The 10,426-nt window shown below is 40.2% G+C and overlaps 1 protein-coding gene across 1 annotated transcript in view; it reads right to left on the reverse strand.

Annotated features, from left to right (window-relative positions):
* Positions 1 to 9,972, reverse strand: part of LOC141019345 (trinucleotide repeat-containing gene 6A protein-like) — a 34,576-nt gene extending 24,604 nt beyond the window's left edge. Inside the window, exons 1-3 of the mRNA XM_073494233.1 lie at positions 9,738 to 9,972; positions 8,133 to 8,184; positions 894 to 992 (exon numbers count right to left, since the gene is read on the reverse strand). The gene's annotated coding sequence lies outside the window, so the exon portion shown is untranslated. The remainder of the gene's footprint in view (positions 1 to 893; positions 993 to 8,132; positions 8,185 to 9,737) is intronic.
* Between the last annotated feature and the right edge of the window lie 454 nt (positions 9,973 to 10,426).

The following is a 10,426-nucleotide window of genomic DNA, read 5'->3' on the forward strand; positions in this document are numbered from 1 at the left end:
CTATCAGACTTCCCTCCTACACGAGCCATGACAGTAGTTTCAGCTGTAACAGTAGTAGGCTCGTACAAACAGGACTCAGTGGAAACTGTAACGGCAATTCAAATGGAAAAACGCTACTACGTCACACTGCAAAGTACACCAGCGCTGTCATCAGAGCAAAGCACACTGAACTACTGGGGCAGACAAACAGAGACAGAGCACAGACCATGCAAGGAAGAAAAAATGTTGGAAAAATAAACATCTTAATATTTTGAAACTCTCGAAGCCTTCAGAGCTGAGATGGACAAATAGTTTAAAATTAGACAATAGGAGTTGGTGTGAGCCAAGCAGTTTGTGGATTTCTCAAGTCTTCTGGGAGTTGAGCATGCTTTGCTATTTTATACTGTGCCAACGTCTATCATGTACTGCCAGAATCATGTCTCGACACAAAACTGCAGCACTGATGGTTTTCAAACTATTTTAACCTTAAAGTGATCCTTCTTTTACTGCCTACAGTGCATTTCTATTGATATGCAATGCATTTAGTATTGATGATGGAAAAGGTGCCTATTATAAGAACCGGAACCCACGTTTGAGCGGCAAACCGCTCATTATAGATTAATAGCTGTGTGCAAGTTGAAACAGTAGATACCGATAAATCAACAAGACTAAGTCCTCACAGGGTACAACTACATTTGCAATGGCAAATCAATACAGTCAGATGCGGTGCTGAGCAACTTGCAGTAGAACAATATCAGGTTTTTTCTTATGTCCAAATCAATTACTTTGATCGACATAGGTTAAATAAAATTACTAAAATGAATATCCGTATGAGTAGAAGTATTTGTTTCATGCCCAGAACACAAACCCAACCTTCCCACAGCTCCTGACAAGACAGTGACATCTTGTCTCACCTTTTCACCAGACCTGTATCTTCTTATCCTCCTTCCTCGTCACACTCTCCGTCTCTCTCTCTCTTCCATCCACTGTTCTTCCCTCTATGGGTATGTTCCCTGTGGAAAACAGAAGGAAATACAATTATTTTGAATTGGTGTGTTTTTAAACAGATTTTTATTTGTATGAGATAAAGAAGTTTAATCAGAGCACACAAGACAGCCTCATACACCTAAACCATGTGAATGAACATTTGAGATGGCGGCCCTTCAATGTCTGCACATGTAACGGCCATTTTCATGACAATCAAAACTTTGTGTGGAATCTATTTTAGACAGCAACTCCACTAATGAATCACTTAAGTCATTTACAATATAAAAACTTCCAAGTTGGACTTTTCTTCAAACTTGATGATGTGAGCTTGGGCTTTGGGAATTTTTCCACTACTTTCTCATTTATTATTGACAAAACCTTTTATTAAATAAATCCAAAAATATTCAACAACCTAATCGTTGGCACCTACATGACACACTTTTTTCCAAAATATGATGTGATTGTGACAGGAGAGGAGGAAGAGAGGCAAGACCAACAACAGGACATATGTTGTCTGGATGTGTCTAAAAGCATTTATCAAACATTAATTCGATATCTCCAACTGTGTACAAATGTGTATAAAGGTCATTATCATGTCAGCAGGCGCGCTAAATATCTTCCATTGGCGCAAAATAAAAGTCATGCAAATCCGAGGGGAAACACTGTCACTACAACATTACTTTTTTGGCTTCCAGAAAGAAATAAGCTCTTCCTATTAGTGTCCTATTGGTTTGTAATCAGACGGTGGCTTCTCCCTCAGTGAGTGTTAAGTTCAGCAGTACTTGGCTCAGTGGGTGTGCCATTTAGCCTGCAGGAGAAAGCTGCAGGCTGCAGTCTAATCCGATAATGGGATTACAGCGCAGCACTTACCTTAGCTATAAACAGACAGACGTACAGAGATGCTGAAACAACTCAGACACCATGGCTACAACATTTAAAGTGCATCATTTTGCCACACATGGCATTTAATTTGAGAATTGCACTGATTCCGTCTTAAATGCAATTCAATTTCTAGTATGTTGGAGACATTTCCTGCATTAAACAACTGAATCTTCAGAAACTAAGACTCGTTTTCATCATTTGATGTAACAAAAAGACAAATCGTGCTCAATTATTGTGAAACAGGCAGAGCTACCCCCTTTTAGAATACATCAACTCATTAACATCAGTTAGATCTACTGGATAATTTATCATCAAGCCAAGGGACAACAATTAAAAATATGCACTGTCCCAGGAGAAAAACATACAGATCTTACAAACAGTGCCGAGTTGCTGCAGGCAGCAGTGATCAGAGCGGATGCTTAACTGCACTGAATGTTCATGGGTCATCTTTACGTGACAGAAAGTCTTTGAACATCTTAATAACATGCTGGAAGTTTGAATTTCAGTAGCTTTGATTGTATGTGCAGTCTGCGGAGCTGAAGCCTAGAGATGACCAGAGAATAGCCTGTGACAGCTTTCTGATAAACAGATTGGGGACATGCATCGCTGTTTGACGCCATCATCAAAAGTCACCAAAGTCAGAAATGTTTAGTTACCTACCTAAATTATTCTGCTCAATGTTTTTCAATGAAAGATGAAATCAGCTGTTTGTCTTAACACACATGGTTTCATCCTTCTTTTGCTTCCACCTTCAGTCACCACCCTCCTCCCTCTGTTCCCACACTCCCCCCTCTCTTTCCTAGACTCCTCTCCAGCCATCAGTGCTTCAGCAGATGGTTCTGGGTTCAACAACAACAGCAGAGCATGGTGGGGGCCCTCCTGGAGTGCACACATACACACCATGGACAGCATCTGTTTATCAATGGGCCAACAATTCCCCATCCCCCGACAGCTACAGCTGACAGAGGGAGGGGGGCCGCCGCGAGTCACCAAGAGCAAAAGAAGGGATAAAGAAGAACAAGGCGGTCACCACAGGGGGAGGGAAGGAAGAGGACGACAAAGTTGCATTTGCAAATATGTTTTATGGTTTGTTTTTTTTCTTTTTTAGCACCACATCTTAACAAAAAAGGAAACCAAATCAATCCAAGACCCTATCCTGCATTTAAACAGCCAACAATTAATATACTATTAAATTAGCTATTAAAAGCGGAACATATGTGTTTAAGTATAAAGACTTTATTTCCTGAGAGCACTTTCCTTAACTACCTAAAAAGAAACAGAATAAAGCATTTTTTGCTTGGTTTCATTAATATCTTCAGCAAGTATTGACTCACTATGACGGATGGCAATTAATTTTCCAATCAACACTACAAGTTCACATATTCAGTAGACTACTAGACTACGTTATGAAGTGTAGTATGATGCCGTCTCTACTGTTGAGAAAATACCTGCAGATTTTTAGCATTTATAAATCCTGCCTCATAGTACTATGAAGCACTGTGAAGAGTCTTGGCATCAATATGCCTCCAACCTCTTAAATCTATTATTCAAGCTTATCGTTGTGGGTCATATTTCATTTTTTACACTGGCGCATAAAGCTACCCCCACACCAAAGAGGCCCCTTGATTTTTTTGGGATGCAGCACTGTTCGCAACACAACTCACCTTAACTGTCACCATTAAAGGTCATGACCGTAGGTGAGGTATGTGCCTGTGTGTTAGGGTTCAAGAGGGTGGATTCGCCCAGAAAAAATATTACACAGTTGTGCTGACATGTAGCATGTACAAAACTGCAATTTTATTCATATTCACTTTTATAATGTTCTTGGGTGTTGTGAAAGAAATTGAAGTTGTGAACTGACATTCAGAGAATGGATTTTTGTCAGAGTTGCCTTAAAAAGGCATCCAGCCAATGTGGAATAAAACATCACAAGGTAAATCATTTTACCTAATTTATCATAGTAATTTTGATATTTTGGGATTTGGACTTTTCGTGGGACAAAACCAGCAACTTAAATGTCACTGAGCTCTGGGTAATGTGATGGTAATTCTTTACAATTCCTCAACATTTATGTACAATAAATCGACTAATAGAAAAAAAAACAGCTTTTAAATTGCTTAAAAAAAAACAGTTGCCAACCTAGACTGCAGTATAGCATTGGTGCTATCATGTCATCACAAAATACACATACTTAATCGTGTTGCCTTGTTTTACAACACCTTCCACATAGAAAAGTGCTACCGTTTTTTTACTCTAACATACAAATCACCACACTGATGAAAAGGAATCGCTTTCCAAAAATATCTCATCTCTAAATATGGCCTTTGTTGTGTTACAGTGGATAAAATAACAATCTGGGCAGCTAATTCCATTATTAAGCACATACTTTTTGGTTTTTCCATCTTAAGACGGAGGGAGAACTGAGGAGGATAAAAAACCGGCAGACAGACATGAAAGATGAGGATACAGCTGTAAAAGGTCACTAGTGCTGCAAGGTGCAACACAATATATCAGAGTCCAATTAGTACAGCAGATATACATTTAATTTTGCTACAGAGACGTGTAAGATAGTAGTTTTTAGTGGGGGGCCTGTATGTCCTTGTAAACAAAGCAAGTTTCTCTGAACTCACCTCTCTCATCCTCTATTAACTAGTGTTACCTGCTACATTCAGTCAAGATTGAAACTGCTCTACCCTTCTGAAATTCACAGTGTAGCACAGATTTCGCCACCACCCACTTGCCTTTTCTGTGAACCCTTTTCTGCAAGCTGTCAAAAAGAGCTGAAAGACTTAAAAATAATCAAACTATATTTGGGTTTCTGAGGAGGTAGAGATCAGAAATCTAAGACTTTAGACTGCTGCATGCGAAGACCCCGTAGGAGTGTTTCTCTCTCCCTGAAGAAGTGAGTCATGCAGAAAAGCCAGCAAGGACTCTTGAATTTATAGGAGACGGAGTATTGATTGCATTCGCAGCCTCGTGGATGGCACTTTCTTCATACACCCCAGACACCGACCCAAACATAAACCGGTAGACATGAGCATCCACAAACATACACTCAGAGAGAGTCTGTCTGTCCTTGAAGAACAAAAGCCAAAAGGGTTGTCGCGTGGCTAATTTGCATGGACAAATCGACATCATTTGCATCAATTTGCATTAGCATGTCCTCATAGAAGATAAACACTGGAGGCTCCATTCAGGAAAGCCATCACTCAATTAGTGAATGACAACGAGTATCTCCTCTGCACAAACAGCCCAACAGCGTACGCTTTGTGATTGCAAGATGTCACATTTCCTGCCTAGCTGCATTAAACCTGCCATTTCAACAGCAGCGTCACAATGAGGTTGGTTCATCTCAGGTCACGGTGACTTAAGGCAATAAGATATTTCTGGATGAAAAAAAGCTATTCAATTGTGCTACAGGCAGGAGGGCGGGGCGAGTTGGGAAAGTATTTTCTCCAGCAGGGCTCTGCAGGTTTCTGAAATGCAGATTCAAGTTTGCTTTTTAAAAAACAACTAAATCAAGAACAATGAATGTTTACTTTGAGGTAAATTGTACAATTGGGCAGTTAACACTGGTGGAAAATAGGACATTATTATAAGCAGTTGTGCCAAACTATGTTTAGATGAGCACATTCTTATAATACTACTAGATTTAAATGTGTTGATACTTTATAGCTTAAAATTTAGACATTTTGTTTGAATTAAACCCGTTACACAAAGGATAAAAACAGGCCTGAGGTCAAACTTTTGTAAATCACCAGTCACAATTTCAGCTACACTTATTTCTTTCAAACTGCAAAACCAAAAGATACCATCACTAATCCACAGAGAACAACATTTTCACCTACCATTGGCTTTGTGTCTGAGCCTGCACAGAGCAACAGCACATAATACTCCATTCCTGCTCCAGTCTCATGACCATCTGCAGGTGTGGCTTTACTGCTCAGAGGGGCAATGTTCGACTACCTGATCCCCAACCAATATAGCAATGTTGCAACACCTTAGGAATTTATAGCACTGCTGTATTAAATTCCAAATACGACAATCTCAAGATGGCCATTTCAGCCTGGAGTCAACGCTACGGCTTTAACAGGTCATAAACCCCTGGTGAAAACCCCTGACTCCTGATATTTTTAGACAAGAATAAGAATAAGAATCATGTTTAGAGAACAGTAATTTGAAGAATGAAGCCAGACAACCAAAAGTGAAAGTGAAGCCAGACAGCACATTGCTCTACAAAGGCAAAGGAAATAACACATAAGTCACAACTAATTACACATATTTTTTCTTGGTGTTATGATAAAGAATGCAACAGGCCTTCAAGCAATAGACAAGATCTGTGAGTGTCTGTGAGCAAGCTGGATGGCAAGTCTGTGTCTACAAATGACTCACAGTCAAGTTTTGCTTATGCATAACTGAAGGGCTTCGGAGTAGGAGTTCTGAATACTTATTCAGTTGTTGCCCTGAAGGATGTAATCCTCACTGGTGCCACAAACTCTATAAATGCATTGCATTTATGATACTGTGGTGAGCCTTTTATAGAACCATCCACCAAATGCTATTTGTAAACTTTAGGACAGTACCTCTTATTTTAACATAAAAGTGAAACCACATTCAAAAAGTTATGAATTGAAACAGCAATAAAGTCAAAACCTCAACACTGTACTGTGCAGTAGGAAATTACAGCTATTCGAAGAGACACACATCCCCGAATTAAACTGATTTAAATTGGGAGCTGAATGTGTACCGTGTTTTATTTTGGGTTTTCCTTTTTCAGATTAAATGTCCCACGTGATGAATCATTTGAATGTTAGTGTGGGAAAAGCAATAAACTGCATATGTGGAAGGTTGTGTGGGGAAAAAGACTATGTTGCTATACATCTAAGGGTATTAATATAGTTTCTGGACGTTGAACTGAACATCAAAATCAGAGTTATAAATACCTAAATATACATATAAATGGGTTAAATATGTCCCTGGATGACTGGTGGCCACTGGCCATGATCAGACCTGCCAATGATCCTGGCCATGATCAGACCAGAGTTCTGCCAATACCGATGTATTACAAACTATCAATGCCAATTAATCGGCCAGGCTAATTAATCGGTCGACTTCCAAAAATTTCCCCTTACATGACTTCAGTATCAGTCACTCCAACATAAACACAGCTGGAAAATATGTACTAACTCTAGGAAAATGTGAATCATCATCAACTGGCTTTAGCAAACTTAAGCAAACCCGCATAATTAAATATTTTATAAAGCCATTATCTAAATAAAACAGAATGACACTCAGTAGAGTGCATACCACGACCAATTAATTCAATCAAGCCTAATCTAATATCAAACCAAGAAATTAACAAAAATATCTCGCACAATGTTTTTAAAAAGCAAGAAAAAATTCTTGGATCCACAACAAAGGTTAATGGTGCCTATTCTAGGCCAGGACCCACCCTCCATCAAATTTTCATGGATATCTGTTTTGCAGGTTTTGTGCAATCCTGCTGACAAACCAACCAACATGTGTGAAAACATAACCTCCTTGGCAGAGGTAATAATATGTGTAAACCATGGAACACAACAAATACATTACAGAGGATATATATATATATATATATATATATATATATATATATATATATACATATATACATATATACATATATAACAGAAATGGCATTAAACCAGCCGTAAAAACAGCGTAGCTGAGATGTTTTATATCTCTTGTTTGAAAAACATCCCTGGACATAGACACTTTTGGCGATGAGAAGGACTGACTGCAATTACAAAAATCCTAATTCAGGAAATTGAGCAAGATAACAAGATTCATAAACAGAATTAGGACCTAAAAACAGAAAACAAATTAAACACAGCCCTTGGAGTGGCTTGATGGACTAGTTGTGGACCACGGCTCTATTGTGTGCCTGCATGTAGACCAACTGTATGGACACAATGAGCTGCACAAACACCACTCCACACACAAAACATCAGGACTCTGGCTTCTCATTTAGCGATTTTAAAACAGCAAAGCTTACTCAGCACAATGCGGCCTAGACCAACCCAGACCCTCCAATTCAATTCAAACGGAACTGCATGTGCTTGCATAAGCAGCAGCTGCCCATCCTCTGTCCCCCTGACCCACACACCCCTTTAGTAACCCACCACACAGACACACACACACACACACAGGTCATGCTACCATCTAAAGACACAAGATTAGACATAAACTGGTAGATTTAGTCTTAAAATGCACATGTTTGTGTGCATTTATGTTGGCACACTCACCTGTTATGATGCTTCAGCTTCTTTGGTGGCAACAGCTTCCAATTCCAAATCTCTGAAAGACAAAGGTGAGATAAGAAGGTTAATCTCTAAGAATTAATTTACCTAAACAAACCCCGATTGCGAATAAAAAGATACCCTGCCTGTGGGTGTTATACAGCGTTATCGGTTTACTGTGATTTAACAACACAGTGTGAAACTACATGCAAGGGCTGCAGACTAGTGCTACACCTGAAATGTTTAACATAACTCAAGTGTAATGTCTCAGATTATTTACTGATGATGCACAGGTTAGAAGACACGCGCCTCACCTACAAAATCTATGCAAGGTCAAACACAAACTAACAAACATACAAACAGTGAGACTCGTCAGCAAAGATGCATGAAAAGTATGTTAATTAGTCAATGTGGAAATGCAAGTTGAACTGCATAACAGGGCAATGCACGACGAGGGCCTCGTAGAGCTGAGGCCCTACAAGGTGAACAGTGAATGTGTGTGTCTGAGAATGACAGATAAAGAGAGAGAGTGTGTGTGTGGGTCAGAGTTACAGCTCGGGTCCTGATCGGCCATTATCTCAGCTGTTGCCTGACTTACAGCTTAACCAACATGGCTTCTCTCAAGCCTGGTATTTTTCCAGCGCGAGCCAAGACCAACAAAAGGCCTTAACAGGGCATCTAATTACAGTCGATGCAATTAAAATATTATGTGGCTTAGCTCTGTTTGCAGCCTCGTCGGGCCAGTGCGAAAAGTTAGGTAGATACGACTGCAAAACCAGCATAGCGGAGGTCTAGTGTTAAGCTAACCAGCCGCTCTGTCTCTCTGCCGACAGAGGGTGTTAAACGCTCTCAACGAAATACAACTCTGCAGGCTCACAATTTAACCACCAAAAATCACATAATAGTACGTTTCACCGCCACATTTTGGTTATTTGAGGACATTTCATCAACTGCGTCCTCTCTGCAGGTCACAGAAAAGCCCGGCGATCGGTCGGAGTCGCCGCCGAGCAGCCTACGTCGTCAGATTAGCATTGCTGCTAATGCTAGCTCGCCGCTAACGTTACGAAGCGGCTAGTTAACTTACCCGGTCTTATTTCAAATCCAGCGGTTAATGTGCTTTAATAAACACAGTGTTGCATTGAATCCATCAACAACGATATTTTACAGATAAATACACCCCTAGAAGCACCTATGTCCAACTAAACACAGAATACGCTCTTTTGACAGATATGTACGCACAGCTGGCCAGCTAAGGTTAACCAACGCTCGTACTAGTTAGCACTTAGCACAAGGTTATACTGCGCACACACACAAAGGTTAGCCTGTCAAAAAACGCTTCGAAGTGTTCAGCCATCTACATGCAAGTACAATCCCCCGGCGTGTCAGCCAATGCTTTTTCCATTAACGTTTGCAAACTGCAATGCAACCGAGCCCCCTTTGCCAAGTGCTAGCATGCTAGCTTAGCTCAGCCACGGCTAACTAAACAACAGCGGCTGCTCAACTTATCTACACCAGTCCCCCGGTCTCCCTGCTCTGGGGCTCTCTGTGTACACTCGCTCGACAAAAAGACACGGTCGTTTAGTAGGAAAAACAGCGTAAAACCAACCTTACCTCATTGAAGTATAAAGTGCAACAGAGTGGAAAGGAGAGCCGGCTGTAAGGCTAGAAGAATTTCAACGCGTTTGCAGCATCTACGAGGGGAGGCATCCGTCCTGCATGATCGCCATTTTCTTAACTCGCTGCTGGCTAACCTTCTTTCGCTTGAGCTCTGCTTTCCCCTCCTCTCTCTCTGCATTCACTTCAGCTATGACTGTGTGTGTGTGTGTGTGTTTCTGGAGGGGGGAGAAGCGCAGGAAACACATTCACCACTTCCTCTGACTGAGAAAACCAAACACCAGCCAAAGGTAAAGGGTACTGAGAAGAAGAGTTTAAGTAGAGCCAGACATGTTAAACCTGTTCAAGCTAAGTGCCTCAGTCCCTTCATGTTAGTAAACCCATAATAAACTGTGGTACCGCATGCATCAGACCTGAAGCCATTAAGAAAATAAGAATGTGTGTTTACTTATTTTACATATTTGGGTTTAAGCATTCAGAATAATTTTCTTTTTTATTAAGGTCATAATTTGCAATATATTTGTTTAAAAAGTGAGTAATAATCCAATATAAAAATCATAATAACCACACAGTGTCTCCTGTTATTCTTATTTTATCTGCATTGGGACAGATGTTGTCGTAGGAGAAGTTCACCCAAAAATGAAAATGCAGTCATTGTGTACATTATGCAAAACAGTATTGCAGCA

This window comes from Pagrus major, chromosome 23 (genome assembly GCF_040436345.1).
Source record: "Pagrus major chromosome 23, Pma_NU_1.0".
NCBI classification, from domain to species: Eukaryota; Metazoa; Chordata; class Actinopteri; order Spariformes; family Sparidae; genus Pagrus; species Pagrus major.